Source organism: Stegostoma tigrinum, chromosome 32, assembly GCF_030684315.1.
Source record: "Stegostoma tigrinum isolate sSteTig4 chromosome 32, sSteTig4.hap1, whole genome shotgun sequence".
Taxonomy (NCBI): domain Eukaryota; kingdom Metazoa; phylum Chordata; class Chondrichthyes; order Orectolobiformes; family Stegostomatidae; genus Stegostoma; species Stegostoma tigrinum.
The window spans coordinates 5,869,516-5,887,654 of record NC_081385.1 but is presented as its reverse complement, the minus strand read 5'-3'; the positions used below and the strand labels follow the sequence as shown (position 1 = coordinate 5,887,654).

The window sequence follows — 18,139 nt, the reverse complement described above, 5'->3', positions numbered from 1 at the left end:
ACCGCAACACCAGCACGGACTCTTTGGGCCGAATGGCCTGCGATGCAGTCCTGTGCTTTAGACCCTGGGTGAATCTCAATTATATCACTTCTTTGTTTTCTATTCTCAAGGGAAGAAAGGAATTAGGCAAAACAAAAATCATCTGCCAGCAAGGACAGACCGTTCTCCCGGAGAGGGTGGGGATGGAAGTGGGCTAACCATTGCCCATTTCCTGGGAGTCTCCCAGAGAGGAGCAACAGCTGCAGAGGTCGCTGCTAACAGAGAGAGCTCTCTACCCCTCTCTCTGTCTCAGTCTGCGTGTGGAATGGTATCGCCACCGACGAGGCACCGACTGAATCCCTGTCCAACAGCAAGGCGGGGAGACTAGATCCCGGTCCGTGTTCCACCGTGTGCACACACACACACACACACAGAGAGAGCCCGCCTGTTCCTCAGCACCAGCCCCTTCCCCAGTCTTACAGAGGGCAGCGTGCCGCAGGTAAGCAACCCTTTTCATGGGAACAGAGAAGGGGGTGGGTGGGTAACACATTAATTAATAGCCAAGTTCTTTTCATCGGAAATTGAGGATTTCAGCAACAATGAAGTTTGAATTCGATGTAGATTTAGCCGAGCGTGACATTCAGCAGCAGTGAGGCTCTGATTGTTCATTTGCCGCCTGTGTTTCTGGATAAATGTTTCTGAATGTCACACTGGGTGCTGATGTGGAGTGACTGGGTGGACGCTTGTATGGGGAGGGTGGGGGGTGGTCGTTTGCTTATGCGAGGGTCGGATTGTGAAGGATTTGGGAATTTCGACATGGTGCTTAGCCATGATTATTTCAACAGCTTTCCCTCTGTACGAGAATGTCACGTTTCATCTTCCATTTAGTTCAGAGACTCCCTTCCCCCCCCCGGCCCGAAAAGGGTGTTGTCTGGAACACGCGGTGTAAACAAGGGCGCTCGAACATATTTGCATTGAAATGAAGCCGGAATGTGTGGTGGTTCGGATCACGTTTAGCCCCTGTTTGTGTGTAATTCTGTCTTTCCCCCCCCACTCACCCCTCTTTGTACGTGCCCGGGCTCTGGGTGTGAGGGGAAAAACCAGGCTCTGTCCTTGAAAGCTGGGCAAACCTGGTCCCCCTCACATTGCCCCATCTGGCCTGGAGCAGATTTTCATTGTATTGAGCTTCCGTTTCTTTGGAGATTTATTTTCCACCTCTCTCCCCCTCCCTAATGACAACCTGTTCTTTTTTTCCAGCAGTCTGCACCCCTCAACCCCTTCCCTCTCCTCCTTCGAGGACTGCTCTGGCATGTTAATGCGGAATGAATAGTGAAAGGACGACAGGGTTTTTTCTTATCGCTGTTTTGGGAAATATTACATCTCAGGAGGGGAACAATATCACGTTGCAATTGTCCTCTCAGAATCACGTGTGTGTTTCGAAGTATTTCTTGCTATTTCTCAAGTGTTGAGGGGTCTGTGTTTTGGGGAAAGCTGACCATAGTTCTGCTGGGGAGGGGGGGGGGGTTACCTGGCGACAGTAAGGACCTCAGTAGGAAAGCTTTTTTACAATGCATTAATTCCAGGCTGGGATTAGTGCCCGTTCTCACTGTTTAATGCATCTAGCTGAGAGTTCGCCGTGCTGAGAATGAGAGGATTTCCACAGGACACATTGTAAAAATGAGTGAATACATTTCATCAGCGCGGCTTTGTAGTTTTTGTCCCGAAAGGCTGGAGCAATTTTCCTGGGTGCTTTTGAGCAGGTGGAATGCAACAAGCGAATGTATGCCGGAAATTTTAGTTCCAACCCACTCACACTTAGCCCTCAGTCCACCCCATCCCCCAACATCTCTCCCCTCCACTCCCCGTACTCCACACCATCCACTCCCCTCCCTGGTCAGCCAAGTTATTGCCATCAGAGATAATGGGAACTGCCGATGCTGGAGAATCCAAGATAACAAAGTGTGGAGCTGGATGGACACAGTAGGCCAAGCAACATCTCAGGAGCACAAAAGCTGACGTTTCAGGCTAGACCCTTCATCAGACAGGGGGATGGGGAGAGGGTTCTGAAATAAATAGAGAGAGAGGGGGAGGCTGACCGAAGATGGGTACAGGAGAAGATAGGTGGAGAGAGTATAGGCCGGGAGGTGGGGAGGGGACTGGTCAGTCCGTGGAGGATGGACAGGTCAAGGAGGCAGGATGAGGTTAGTTGGTAGGAAATGGAGGAGGGGATAGGTGAGAGGAAGAACAGGTTAGAGAGGTGGGGACGAGCTGGGCTGGTTGTGTGATGCAGTGGGGGGAAGGGAAGAACTGGGCTGGTTTTGAGATACAGTGGGGAAGGGGAGATTTTGAAGCTTGTGAAGTCCACATTGATACCATTGGGCTGCAGGGTTCCCAAGCGGAATATGAGTTGCTGTTCCTGCAACCTTTGGGTGGCATCATTGTGGCACTGCAGGAGGCCCAGGATGGACATGTCGTCTAAGGAATGGGAGGGGAAGTTAAAATGGTTCGCGACTGGGAGGTGCAGTTGTTTATTGCGAACCGAGCGGAGGTGTTCTGCAAAGCAGTCCCCAAGCCTCTGCGTGGTTTCCCCATGGGCTCGGTTCACAATAAACAACTGCACCTCCCAGTTGCAAGCCATTTTAACTCCCCCTCCCATTCCTCAGATGACATGTCCATCATGGTCCTCCTGACCTATCCCCTGCCCACCTCCAGAACCCCAGCTTTATGTTGATTCTTAACTTGCCTCTGGGCAGTTAGGTCAGGTAATAAATACTGGGCCAGTCAACAGCACCCACATCCCAGGGTCATTGTCAGTAACCTGCTAGTGAGTCTCTCCACCTATCTTCTCCGGTGTCCATCTTCAGTCCGCCTCCCCCTCTCTCCCTATTTATTTCAGAACCCTCTCCCCGTCCCCCTCTCTGATGAAGGGTCTAGGCCCGAAACGTCAGCTTTTGTGCTCCTGAGATGCTGCCTGGCCTGCTGTGTTCATCCAGCTCCACACTTTGTTAGCCAATTACTGCCTCTGGGTTCTGAACATTCCGCTTGATTGACGCCTGAGCCATAACTGCACAGTTGCAAGCTCTCTCCCCATAAGCAATAACAAAAAATCTCCACAGCCACCCATTAAAACCTATCCTCATCAAACAGTAAAGCTAACTCTGCTAATTTTAACTGAGAATAAAGCTACCTTGACATTGTCTTCATCAAACAGCCCCATGACAGAGACAGCAGGATCCAGTGTAAACCTTACTCTACTCTTTTGAAGTGAATGTGAAACTAACTCTATGCTGTTCCTACCACACGCTCTCAGCATGGAGTTGGATATAAGGACCTTTCATTCTGCCCAACATTTTTATTTCATTTACAGGATGTGGCTGTTGATGGCCAGGTCACCATTTATTGTCTATCCCTGATTACCAAGAGGTCAATTTGAGTGTCAGATATATGCTCAGGAGATGTCCAGGTGCAGACTGAGACATATAGTCTAGACCAGATGCCAGAAAATATTGAAATACTCTGAGGGTGGTTGACAGCTAGAATGGGTTTGCAGATGTGGAAGAGATAATGGGAACTGCAGGTGCTGGAGAATCCAAGATAATAAAGTGTGAAGCTGGATGAACACAGCAGGCCAAGCAGCATCTCAAGAGCACAAAGGCTGACGCTCCGGGCCTAGCCCCTTCATCAGAGACCCGCTCTGATGAAGGGTCTAGGCCAGAAACGTCAGCTTTTGTGCTCCTGAGATGCTGCTTGGCCTGCTGTGTTCATCCAGCTTCACACTTTATTATTACAGATGTGGAAGTTGATGTTAGGACACTATAAGACTGAGCTTCATGCTATAATAATGGGTAAGTTCATCCTGAAGTTATGGAAATCTGTTTTCTCTGTCAACCAATTCTTGTGACTAATCTGAGTGTTTTTGACAGTTAGAGAGATAGGTGTTCTTGCAGAATCATGAGTTAATTCACATAAACCAAGAAGGACTGCCCTAAGACACTGGAGAGCTGCCTTAGCTTTCACTGAGTTCTCTTTCCTAACCATTTCAGAGTAAAGCAATCATATTTAGACCAAACTGTGTTAGGACCTCAGATTTCATTCCCTAAAGGACATTGTTAAACCAGGTAAATTTTCACAATCATTCAATAGTTTCGTGGTCAACATTACTGAGACTAATGTTTTGTTCCAATGAACGGAATTTAAATACCGCCCTATGGTATCTGAAACTCCTTCCAATTGATCCTTAGACCCAAGCTACTGGATTGCAAGATTTATCCAAACAACTTACCAACTGTGCAAACCCACTCAGTCAGGGTGCCCAAAAAGTTTGATCACCCTCTAAATCCATGTAAATTGATTCGTCTAGAGGACAGAACCCAAAATTACTTGTTTTTTGCTGAGAAAGGCGTGTTTTGTCTAAGTTGCCTGAATTTGAAATTGGATTCTAGTGTTAAATGGAAAGTGATCCCACCCTTCCATTCACATTTTATATAAAGATATCATGCCTGCTACATAATCTATTTTTACCAGGACTGAGTTCTGGACTTGCAAGGTTTCTGTTACCAGTGCAGTTCAGTCCTGTATACTGACACATTTCTGAATACCATTGGGTGTTGCAAAATCCCCTCTCCTTTGCTAATGTTCTTGAAGGAAGGAAATCTGCCGTGTCTAGCTCCAGAACCCCAGCTTTGTGTTGATTCTTAACCCGCCTCTGGGCAGTTAGGTCAGGTAATAAATACTGGGCCAGTCAACAGCACCCACATCCCAGGGTCATTGTCAGTAACCTGCTAGTGAGTCTAACCACAGGCACCTTCCCCCATCTTTCTGCTTGCCAATCCATGTGAAGAATTGCAGCCCAAACTGGCAGGACAAGGAGATTTTCCCAAAACTATGTCTGGACATACTATTCCTCCCCTGTACTCCAAAACCTGACTGAGATTGAGAACTCAAAATTACAGGAGAGTGGAATGCATCCTGCTTGGTTTAGCTCAGATGGCTGGTTTGCCATGCACAGCTAACGGTAACAATGCGGTTTAAATTCCAGCACTGGCTGAGATTACCCTGAAGGAGTACAACCCAATGGCCTCAATGTGGCTGTACTAGCTTCAAAATCTCCCCACCCCTGACCTCATCCCAAGACCAGCACCCCCCTCTCATCCCCACCTCCTTAAGCTGTCTGTCCTCTCTCCCACCTATCCACTCCTACCACCTCACTGACCAACCCTCATCCCAACTCCCTACCCACACACACCTTTATTAGCTTCATCCCCGCCTCCTCGACCTGTCTGTCTTCTCTCCCACCTATCTGCTCCACTATCCACCTTCTATCACTGCACCCCCATTTATTTCAGAACCCTGTTCCCCTCCCTCATTTCTGAAGAAGGGTCCAGACCCGAAATGTCAGCTTTCCTGCTCCCCCGATGCTGCCTGGCCAGCTGTGTTCATCCAGTGCCACACATTGTTAACCCTGTAGGGGTATCTGCTCACCTGCGATGTGGTGACCATCAGGTTAAACCACTGCCAGTTGTAAGTTTCTTATAAGAGAGTAACCCTAAGGTCGAGTAAGGCAGTGGCAACTTTACCTTTAGCTTGCAGGCACTAATCTATGATACTTTAACCTTCAAAGCACTAGCAAACTATATAGAGTGCATTTAATTGATGAGTTAGAGTTAATTCGTAATCTTTGTTATTTTTAAAACACCAAATTGTCTCAAAGGGGCCATGTTGTTAAACTTCTTAAAATTTGTTTTTCAAATGATTGGGTAACATGAGACGATGCTGTGACTTTAATTGCTCCAATATTGTTGACAATGGAATTCCCTCCCTGAACCTGGAACTCGACTGTTAAAAATTCCTTCAAACCTATCAATATGACCAAATCTTTGGCCGCACCATCTACCCTAATATCTGCCCTTGAGTTTAGTTTTGCTTATTAATGCTCCAATGATGCAACTATGGATGTTGTATTTTGTTGAAGGTGCTTTAGAAATACAAGTAACTTTTTGATGTTCGTTCATGGGATGTGGGTGTCATTGATTGGGCCCAGCATTTATTACCTGACCTAATTGCTCAGAGGGGAATTAAGAATCAACCACATTGCTGAGGTTCTGGAGCTAGACCAGGTAAGGATGGCAGATTTCCTTCCTTAAAGAACATTAGCGAAGGAGAGGGGATTTTGCAACAACGGAAGATATAATGAGGGGATGCAGTGGTGTAGTGGCAATGTCACTAGATTAGTAATTCGAACACACAGACTAATGCTGTGCTGACACCCTCCCACAAATGGCAAATGATGAAATGTAAGCTTATTTAATAAAGTCTGGAATTAAAAACTAGTCAAATGGTGACCATTGATTTTTTAAAAAAACATCTGGTTGACTAAATTCCTTTTAGAGAAGGAAAATCTACCATCCTCTCCTGATGCACATGTGACTCCAAATGTGATTGACTATTAGCTGCCCTCTGAAACTGCTCTGGCAAGTGCACAATTCAGGACTATTAGGAATGGGCAATAAATGCTGGCCTGGCCAGTGATGCCCTAATGCTAAAAGAAAGGAAAAAATGATAAAATACATATTCTCTCAGTTCCTTCGTTTGTAAAGATAATATGCAATGAAGCATTACAAATTGGCAATAAATTGGAGCTACTGCAACAATGCTTGGCAGGAGTGAGCAAAGGAAATTTGACAATGTTTTATAAGGTCATTATAGAGCTGAAAGAGTGAGGTAATGTGGCCATCTTATAAATCATGGATGTAACTGCACTTAAAAAAATGTACATAGTTCTCTTTGCCACTGTACCAAAATGGATAATGCAGTTACTGAAAGGTTACTAACAACAGCAACCAGAATAATTGAGGGGATGGAGGGATCCATTGGTTCGAAGGAGTAATTAACATCCAGTCGGGCATCCTTGACAGTGACCTAGTTTAGCTGTCGTTCCCTCTCCCTAACAACAATAGCATGCATTTATATAAGCTATTCAACACAGTAATATTTTCTAAGGTGCCTTACTAGAGCATTATTGAACAAAGTTTGACACTAAGCTTGACAGGAAGATATTTGAGCTGGTGACTAAAATCGGGGGATCGAAGTAGTTGATTTTGTCTGTCCATGATTCAGGGTCGCAGGACTTGAAATGTTAATTCCATAAATCTCTTTACAGATGCTGCCTGGATTGCCAAATATTTCCAGCAGTTTTAGATTTCATTTCAGATTCCAACATCCACAATATTTTGCTTCAGGTTAAACCACCACCAGTTGTGAGTCTGTAATAAGACAGCAACGCTATGGTCTGGTAAGACAAAGGCTATTTTAGCTTGAAGACAATGCACTATGCTTTTTTAACCTTTAACGCCCTAGCAAACGACAAGGAGCTCCATAAAGGAGCAGAGAGGGGTGCAGAAAATCATAGGTTGATGAAAATCATGGATTTGCCAAGTCTGTAAAATTAGAGGTGTTTGCGGACCTTGGAGGGCTACAGAGAGAGAGTAACTAACACAGATGGGGAAGAGAAATGAAACCATGAAGGGATTTGAAAATGGGGATGAGAGTTTCTGGGGTTGACCATTGCTACACAGGAAGCCAATGCAGGTCAGCAAATGAAATGTTGACTGGGACTTGATACATTGAAGTTTGAGGAGGTGAGAGGCAGCCTGCTCTCTGTTCCAGATGAGATTCCAAGACATTTAGTCCCTGTTACTCTAAACACAGAAAATACAAGAGCAGTTGGTTTCATTTCAGAATGTGCTCCATTTCACTGTGTTGAAAACAGGTTCCGATTCCATTTGAGGGCTTGATAACTTATCCACAAAAACATTTGGGCAAGTCTGGCTGCAAAGAAATGTAGCGCTAACTGGCAATCAGAACATTTGAACACCTAATGGTAGCTTGTTTCTGGGAGCTAACGAAAGGATTCCAACACCTTATCTTTTTTCCTTTTGCATTCCTGCTCCTTAGACCAGAGTCTGCAGTGAGACAGGCAGCAAGGTTACTGTAATGACACTGAACGTTTCTCTCACAGACACTGGAATGAAATGATTCACTAATTCAAACACTAAGTCTTTTTTATTGTTTTAATTCTATACTTGTGAAGGGAAATAAAATTCGATAGATGCATGGTTCAGTGATGTTGCAAATTGTCTAGACAGTCAGCATTTCCTATTAAATGATGCCAATGGTACTAATGTCATACATTTCTGTAACCACCTCCAGCTCTACAACCCTCTGAGGTTTCTGTGCTGCTTCAGTTCTGCTCCCTTGTCCAATTGTAAATCACTTCACTGTTGATGGCAATGGCTTCAGCTGCCAAACCCCTCATGCTCTTGAATGCCCTTCTCTCTGCCTCTCTACCTCTCTTATCCATTAAGACAATCCTCAAACCTTTCTCCTATCAAGATTTTAATATCAAGCTATCCTCCTGTGGGTTTGTTTCAAATTTTCTTTGTAAATGCTCCTTTGAAGCAGCTTGGAATGTTTTGCGCTGATAGGATGCAAAGTGTATGTCATTTTATTAACATTTTCTTCTCAATAATCTTCCTCATTAAAAGGCACTGCCTCTTCAGCTAATAAAATGTGAGGCTGGATGAACACAGCAGGCCAAGCAGCATCTCAGGAGCACAAAAGCTGACGTTTCGGGCCTAGACCCTTCATCAGAGAGAGGGTCTAGGCCCGAAACGTCAGCTTTTGTGCTCCTGAGATGCTGCTTGGCCTGCTGTGTTCATCCAGCCTCACATTTTATTATCTTGGAATTCTCCAGCATCTGCAGTTCCCATTATCACTGCCTCTTCAGCTGTCAGCTTGGCTCAGTAAGTGCCATTGAGTCAGAAAGTCTTGGGTTTGAGTCCCACTTGAATGCAAAATCAACAAATTTGTGAAATGTGTTCCAATACATTTCATTTTCCTAATAATCATATTAGCACAGGGGATGTAATGTCAATGGACTAGCACCCAGAATCCCAGGCTGATGCTCCAGGAACGTGTTTACAAAGTTCGCCAGAGCAACTGATGGAATTTTAAAATTCTGCTTGTAATTCTGGAATGAAAAATAGTCTCAGTAACTGTAAGGATTGTAACGAGGTCAACCAGGTGGACCTTATATAATATGAGTTCCCTGACTGGGGCTCTTAACTCGGTCCAATAAGGGAGCCCTGCTCACTCTAGGAACTGGCTGTGAGCCGGTTGGGTCAATCTCCTGTACGAAGCATGTGTAAATGAAGGATGTCTTGGTGATAGGATACCAGCCTTTGTGGAGTTGTTTCAGTAACGGTGACCGTAAAAGTACTATTGATTGTTGCAAAATCCCTTCTAGCGTCCTTTAGGGAAAGAGTCTGCTATCCTCACCCTGTCTGGCCCACATGTGATTCCAGATCCACAGCAATGTGGCTGATTCATGACAGTCCTCTTAAATAGCCGAGTAAGCCACTCAGTTCAAGGACAATAAGGGATGGGCAATAAATGCTGGCTTTGCTGGCAATGCCCATATCCAGTGAAAAGTAAATACATAAAACAAGCAGATTTTGTTGAAATGAGCAAAATGTGGACTGTCAAATTTTTACTGTTGTCATCTGATTTTAGTACCCAAGACCCTCATGGACATAAATGGTTTGTAAAAGGTAGAAGCAAAGACTTAAAATGGCTGCACTGATCGCCTGACCACTGATTGAGGCAAATGCAGGAACCTATTGTGGAATAAATGAAATCAAATTTGAATTGAAATTTTACCATTTCTTTCTGTACTGATTTCCAGGGCAAAGAAAATTGTACCGTCTGCTTGAATTTACACAAGAGAAGCTGTTCATTTTGGAAACAAAAGAGGCTCCTGCAACAATGCCATTTAGAAAGACAATGAAGAAAGATTTGGGATTACATAAATGAACTGCATTTCAGGAGCAGTTTGGCAGAGTAGCATACAAAGAGAGAAAAAATGGCTTGGTAACAGCATGAAGTAAAAATTTCTATCTCTATTCCCGTTTCCTCCCCATTAACTCAAAAATCTGAAATGCTAACAAAGCTAATCAGAGAAACATCCACTCACTGAAATCTCAATGATTTCACTAATTTCACGACTGCTGAGGATATGAGACATGAACCGAGCAGGCATGTACTTAAGTTCAAATGTAATAACTCAAGAGCTCTTGAGAACCTTTTAAGCTGAATATTCTCTATCTTCCTACTGAATTAGATCCACTTCCCTGGTTTTAAAATTTTTACTGGTGTTTGAAGTATTTTCACGTTTTTCTTGGTCGGTAAGTTATAAAATTCCTTTTTGTTTCAATCAAAAAAATCTTGTAACTGGCTCCATAACTTTGATTGCTGATTATGTTTTAATTAAGCTGTTATATAACTCTGGGTTGAAAAGAATTAAAAAAATCTATGTGGCCAATGAATTTTGTTAAAATGATAGGAACAAACTCACCTCTCCTCATTTGGTAACAACTATATGTTTGTTCAGAGATTTTGGACATAGTATCTTGTCAATGGCCAGGTGAGCATGATGCCCTAGGAGGTGAGGGAATCCCCACAATGCTCAACTTATTCTGCTGGCCTCTTTGTATACATTGCTCCTTCTTTCTTCCACACCAGATTGGTCAGTCCAGGAAAGGGACTGAGCCAAGGTGAAGTTTGGGTTGGATCCTTCCTTAAAGGTAGCCTGTTTATTGATTGTGTCTGAAGTCATTGCCGGTTTTAATCCACACTCTACGACAGATAGAATGGAGAAGGCATTGAGCCTAGTGTAAATGTGTAGCAGCCAGCACTAGGTCTGAAGCATTACTTTTATTTCATTCATTTGCCAGTTTTATTTGCTTCAGAATCTGTAGCACAGGAAGCATTTGTACAGGGACTGTCTGAAATAAGATAATACTATTGATCAGCCAGGTGTCAAGTGTGTCTGGGACAGTTGAATATACTACAACCAACTGAATGATATTACAGAATAAATCAATAACTTGCTTAAGGACCAGAGCTACGAATTCTACCAAACTGACAGTGAGTGCCTGATGTGGACAGTACATCCTACCCTCGAATTAGTGCCCTTTTCCTTCATATAGACAGAAGCAAGAAATGTTAGCAATTCTTTGGATTTATCTTTCTATCTTAAACCCAGCAGAGACTCTAGCTTCAGTCAGTGTAATGGTCCTGCCTTCAGCTTTGTACATTAGTTTCTTGGCACTTGTGGTGTTCTTGTTATCAGCATTCCTGCAGCATCGGTGCACGACTTCGGCACAAAACAATCGGATAATGAAATCTCAACAAGTCAGGAGTATGATGGAATACTCACCTGGATGTGTACAGCTCCACCAACACTCAAGAATCTTGACACCGTCCAGGACAAAGCAGCCCACTTGATTGACAACCAGCACTTTCAACATTCACACCCTTCTCCACTGGCACACAGTGGCAGCAGTGTGTACCGTCTGCAAGGTGCATTGCAGCAAAGTTAAGGATCCTTGACAGCATCTTCCAAATCCATGACTTCTAACTCCTAGGAGGACAAGGGTGATGGGGAAATGGGAGCATCGCCAGCAATTTTCCCTCTGAATCCCACATTGTCATCACTTGGATACATACCATCATGCAACGTCTTCACTGTTGCTGGGTCAAAATTCTCACCAGCTCCCTATCAGCCTATAGAATTCTCTCCCTTACAGCACAGTGCGTGCCATGCAGTTCAAGAAGGCAGCTCCACACCTTGAGGAGCAAGGGGCAATTGGGGATGGGTAATAAATGGTATCCAGCTACTGACATTCACATCCCATGACTGAATAAGTAAGAGAATCAACAGTTGAATGTTGAAGATATGAAAGAAATGTAGAAAGCTCTTTGAAAACAAATGTCAAGTTTGTCTTCACAAACTTCACCCAGACTGGGGCATTTAGTTTGAGGCTTCAAACTTCAGGAAGGATGTATTATCTTTGGATAGTCATTAAAATGATACTGAGAATAAAACTGTTAAATTATATGAACAAATTGCATAGAATATTCTTCCATTCACTTGACTTTAGACGCTTGAAGTGGTGATCTAATTGAGGGTTTTATAATGATATTAAGGCATTAAACGGAGTAGATCCAGAGAAACTATTTCCTCTGGAGTGTTCCTGACTAAAAATTAGAGTCAGGCCATTCAGAGATGAAGCAGTTCTTCATGTGAAGGTTAAAAAATGTAGCTCACTTCAAAAAGATTATAGATTCTGGGAGTGCATTGCAAAGTTCAAGAATGTGCATAACAGATTTATTTGGTTGTTCAGCTAAAGTCATAAAGTCATACAGCATGGAAGCAGACCCTTTGGACCAACCAGTTCATGCTGACCATGTTTCCAAACTGGTCCATATCCCTCCAAACCTTTCCTGTTCATGTACTCATCCATAAGTTTTTAAAACATAATTGCATCTGCATCCACCACTTTCTCCAGCAGTTCATTCCTTACACAAATCATTCTCTGTGTACAAAAAAACTTGCCCCTCATTTCTTTCTTAAATCTTTCTCCTCTCAACTTAAAAATATGCCCTGTAGTTTTGAACTTCCCCGCCTTAGGGGAAAGATCTTTGCTATTCACCTTTTCCATGCCCTTCATGGTTTTATAAATCTCAGTAAGATCACCCCTCAACCTCCTACACTCCAGTGAAAAAAATCCCAGCCTATTTTTATTATTCAAACATTCCATTCCGAGAAACATCCTAGTAAACCTTTTCTAAACCCTCTCCAGTTTAATAATATCCTTCCCATAACAGGGTGACCAGAACTGTGCACAGTTCTCCAGAAGAGGCCTCTCCGATGTCCAGCACAACCTCAATGTGACGTCCCAACTCCTATACTCAAAGGTCTGAGCAGTGACGGCAGTGTTAAATGCTTTATTAACCATCCTGTCTGCCTGTGAGGCAAATTTCAAAGAGTTATGTATGTGAACCCTGAGGCCTCCCTGTTGTCCCAACAGACTGTCAGATTTACATTGGCTGTGACAGGCATGTGAATGTGCGTAAACACAAACACAAACATTTCAAATCCCTTTTCTCTTTTAAGACACTTTTTAAGTTGAATGTCTTGGACCGTGCTTTTGGTCAGTGTGATTTCAAGGAAGGGGGCAGCACGGTGGCTCAGTGGTTAGCACTGCAGCCTCACAGCACCAGGGACCCGGGCTGAATTCCAGCCTCAGGCGACTGTCTGTGTGGAGTTTGCACATTCTCCCTGTGTCTGCGTGGCTTTCCTCCGGGTGCTCCGGTTTCCTCCCACAGTCCAAAGATGTGCAGGCTAGGTGGATCGGCCATGCTAAATTGCCCCATAGTGTTCAGGGGTGTGTGGGTTATACGGGAATGGGTCTAGGTGGGATGCTGCAAGGGGTGGTGTGGACTTGTTGGGCTGAAAGGCCTGTTTCCATACTGTAGGTAATCTAATCTAATCTAAAAAGAGAGAGAACAGGGTGGGTTTGGGGTACAGTTCAATTTGAGATCATTCAGTGGTAGAACGACTCGAAGGGCCTAATGACCTTGTACATGACTGAAAATTGAAGAGAAAGTCTGAGGAGTGACCTGGTATTGCTGAGTGGTTAGCTTTTGCCAAACCCTGCCTGGGTCTAGAGGCCAAGAAATTCCAAGCAGCTACTTCTCCTCCAGCTGTAACTTTGCAAGTGTGTCATTGATAGGGGCAGGGAAGCTAGTTTCTGAAGCACATTAGTTGATGTCATTCCTAGCAGAGTGGGACCGATCAGAGATTGGAACTCTTCCCTAATTGAAAGATCGCATTAGTTTGCTCCCATCACCCTTTCAACAGTGCATTCCAGATTACAACAAATACTCGCACAAAATGTTTCTTCCCTCTCTCTGCCTCTGGTTACTGTACCAAATATCTTAAATCTGTGTTCTTGATTATTAACACTCTTTACACTGGAAAGAGTTCTCTTTTGCATTTGATAAGTATTATACCACAGCAGTAGGCGCTTTGGCCTATCAAGCCAGTGCTAGCTCCCTGTAGAGCAATTCTATTCTCCCGTATCCCTTTAGTCTAATGTGCTTACTTACCTCAAGTGCCAGTCTAATTTCCTTTTCTCTGTATGCGTGTGTGTGTGTGTGTAAGATTTTGGGATTTTCCTTAACCCTGTTTGCTAAAGATATTTCATGACCCCTTTTAGTCCTCTTAAATCATCGTTTCAGATTGGTCCTACTTCCCTGATATTCTTCCGAAGCTTCATCTGTTTTCAGTCGCCTAGACCTTTCCATATGCTTCCTTTTCCCTCTTTACAAGTCTCTTGATTTCACCTGTCATCCATGGTTCCCTAATCTTGCCCTTTCTATCCCTCATTTTCACAGGCACAGATCTATCTTGCAGTCTAATCAACCTCTCTTTTAAAGCTTCCCACATATCAAATGTGGATTTGCCCTCAAACAGCTGCTCCCAATCCACATTCCCCAGCTCCTGCTGAATTTTGCTATAGTTGGCCTTCCCCCAGTTCAGCACTCTTCCTTTGGGACCACTCTCCTCTTTGTCCATCAATATTCTAAAACTGAGGGAATTGTGATAACTATTCCTAAAGTAACCCCCTACTGAAACTTAAACCATCTGGCCGGGCTCATTCCCCAACACCAGGTCCAGTATGGTCCCTTCCTGAGGTAGACTGTTTACCTACTGCTCTCGAAACCGTCCTGGAAGCTCCTTACAAATTCTGCTCCATCTAAACCCCTAACACTAACTGACTCCCAGTCAGTGTTGGGAAAATTAAAATCTCCTGTCACCACCATCTTGTGTGTGTGTGTGTGTGTGTGTGTGTGTAAGTAAGAAAGACACTGTGTGTGTGTAAAAAAAAGGTACTCTGTGTGTGTGTGTGTGTGTGTGTGTGTGTGTGTGTGTGTGTGTGTGTGTGTGTAAGAGAGACACTCTCTGTGGGTTTGCCCTTTCTTTTATATTTTGTCCTTTCACTGCCAATAGCTGGGGTCCTATACCATCCTCATGAGTCTGCAATGGAGAGGACACGGAAGTCACCTGTTTGTGTAGTTCAACTTAGATCTCTGCCTTAGTATCAAGTCAGACACCTTGCCACACAATGTACCTCCAGCTGTTACATTCAGAAAGATCCTGTTTATATCTGTGATGGTTTAGAGCACAGTCATAGTTACTTTGCCAGTCACTGTATAAGATACTGGATCCAGTCTTATTTGGAGCATCTGTAGATATCGGGATGTACGTGAGAATGTGGGATTGAGGTCACAATCATATCAGCCAGGAATTTATTGAATTGAGGCGTCAAATTGCCTTTTCTGCTCATTATACAGACCTGACCGCACGTTGTCTAAAGACTCAATTTCCTTCGGCTCTCCTGGGATGTCAATGACATCAACCATCTGTCTACAGAAGCAGATGGGCACGCAACAAATCAAAGCTGTTGAGAAAGGGACAGCTTCATGTCATGCCCTGTGTTGATGTGCAAGGGGCAGTTTCTGGCATGATTGCCAGTTGTGGTGTGGTGATTTTCCGCATTGGCCCCTTTTACCATCTCACTGTAGCCGCTGATTATTGTGCTATTATTTAAACAGTGAAATATTAGACCATAGGACCATAAGACATAGGAGTGGAAGTAAGGCCATTCGGCTCATCAAGTCCACTCCACCATTTAAATCATGGCTGATGGGCATTTCAACTCCACTTCCCTGCACTCTCCCCGTAGCCCTTGATTCCTTCTGAGATCGAGAATTTGTTGATCTCTGCCTTGAAGGCATCCAACGTCCCGGCCTCCACTGCACTCCATGGCAATGAATTCCACAAGCCCACCACTCTCTGGCTGACAAAATGTCGTATCATTTCAGTTTTAAATTTACCCCCTCTAATTTTAAGGCTGTGCTGAGCCCACGGGTCCTAGTCTCCCCGCCTAACGGAAACAACTTCCTAGCGTCCACCCCTTCTAAACCATACATTATCTTGTAAGTTTCTATTAAATCTCCCCTCAACCTTCTAAACTCTAATGAGTACAATCCCAGGATCCTTAGCTGTTTATCATATGTTAAACCTACCATTCCAGGGATCATCCGTGTGAATCTCTGCTGGACACGCTCCAGGGCTAGTATGTCCTTCCTGAGGTGTGGGGCCCAAAATTGGACACAGTATTCTAAATGGGGCCTAACTCGAGCCTTATAAAGCCTCAGAAGCACATCGCTGCTTTTATATTCCAAACCACTTGAGATAAAATATTGCAGTCTACTGCTGTGCATTGGGATCTGGCTGACCTTGTGGATGAATTCCAAAAAGTTGGTTTGCAGATGCAGCAGGTAAATAAGAAGACAAATGGATTATTGACCCTCATTGCTAGCGGGATGGAGTTTAAAAACAGGGAGGTTATGCTGCACATGCTTAGGATACTGGTAAGACTACTCCTGGAGTACTGTGTACAGTTTTGATCTCCTTGCTTGAAAAAGGATGTATTTGCACCAGAGGGGGTACAGAGGAAATTCACTAGGATGCTCCCGGAATTGAGAGAGTTGGCTTATGAGGAGAGATTGAGTAGAATGCGACTATTCTCACTGGAATTTAGAAGATGGCGGGGGGAATATTATAGAAGCATATAAAATTATGAAGGGATTAGCTAAGACAGAAGCTGGGATGTTGTTTCCAGTGAAACTAGAACTAGGGGGCATAGCCTCAAAATAAGGGGGAGCAGATTTAGGACATTGATTTAGGAGTTGAGGAGGAACTTCTTCACCCAAAGGGTTGTGAATTCCCGTGGAATTCCCTGCCCAGTGAAGCATTTGAGGCTACCTAGTTGAATGTCTTTAAAGCAAAGAAAGATAGATTTTAAAGCAGTAAAGGAACTAAGCATTATGGTGAAAGGGTGGGTAAGTGGATGTGAGCCCGAGAAAAGATCAGCCATGATCTTATTGAATGGTAGGGGCTGGGGGCCTACTCCTGCTCCTATTTCTTGTGTTCTTATGGTGATGTATATCAGCTCACAGATTATTCCCCTCCATCATCGGGTGGTATGTCCCAGCTGTCTCTCTCTGATGGCCAGGGTCTTGATGTGATACTTGTAACCATCCTTGAAGGAAAGATTTGGATCTGTACTAGATCCAGCCACCTCGCGGTATAGAAACGCCTTTGCATGCAATTGTTTTCCATCCTGCAAACCTGCCTGAGCCAGTGGAGATTACTCAACAGGATGAAGCTGAGATTCTTGGAACGTTTGCTTTCCAGAGGTTTGCTGCATTTGGGATGTTTGGTGATACCAAGAATGTTATGCAAATAGTGAGGGTGGAATTTGTGCTTCTTGGTTTCTGTAAGTCAGCCATGTTTCATAACCGTACAACAAGACACTGAGAACTCAGGACTCATTTCAACTTGAATACTGCAGATGCTGGAGAAGCTCAGCAGGTCTGGCAGCATCTGTAGAGCGAGAAACAGAGTCAATGGTTTGAACCTTCACAGTTCCGAAGAAGAGTCATACTGGACTGAAATCATGAATTGTTTCTATCTCCACATACCGAGTTTCTCCAGCAGTCTCCATGTCTGACTTGTTTCACATGATCAGTTTCAATCTAATGCCTGATTAGGAGCATTCAAACCTGACAACAGTTTGCAACAAGAGCCACATTGGATGTGAGAACAGATGAGCAAAATCTTGATCTTGGAAGTAGGTTTTAACATGTGTCTTAAATAGGAAAGCTATAGAGAGGTTTAAGGAAGGAATTCCAGAGATTGTGGCCTAGGCAACTGAAGGCACAGCTGCCAATAGTACATTGAAGAAAATGGCAAACTCCTCTGTTTTAACTGGCTAGAGGCAACAAGATGTCAGTGCAGGGAGATGACCCCTTTCAAGAATCTAGTATCAGACTTTAGCCTCTTAACATCATCGATTGTTAACAGTCAATTGAAAATTAAGAACTGCTGTTGCTGTTTGGTTTCTGGAAGCTTAATCCCGTGTCTACCTATCTCCAATCTTGCTGCCCCACCTCCACCACCATAGTTCCAGCCCTCTCAAAGTGATTTGGATGGGATCACTTTCTGAGTTCCAATCTTGCAGCCTCGTCTTCCCCAATTGCAGTAGTTTTTATGCTAATTAAGGGATGCATTTTTAAAGAAGGACTTTACTTTGTTAATGTTGCTTTGATTTTTCCCCCAAAACGTTGCTTGTAGTAGTGTCTATAAGATCAAGTTCCAATACTTGAAGAGGTTGGGTACTCCTGGAGG

At 43.9% G+C, this 18,139-nt stretch overlaps 1 protein-coding gene across 1 annotated transcript in view; it reads left to right on the top strand.

Moving 5' to 3' along the window:
• The first annotated feature begins 175 nt into the window (after positions 1 to 175).
• Positions 176 to 18,139, top strand: part of fxyd6 (FXYD domain containing ion transport regulator 6) — a 64,147-nt gene continuing 46,183 nt past the window's right edge. Inside the window, exon 1 of the mRNA XM_059638933.1 lies at positions 176 to 478. The gene's annotated coding sequence lies outside the window, so the exon portion shown is untranslated. The remainder of the gene's footprint in view (positions 479 to 18,139) is intronic.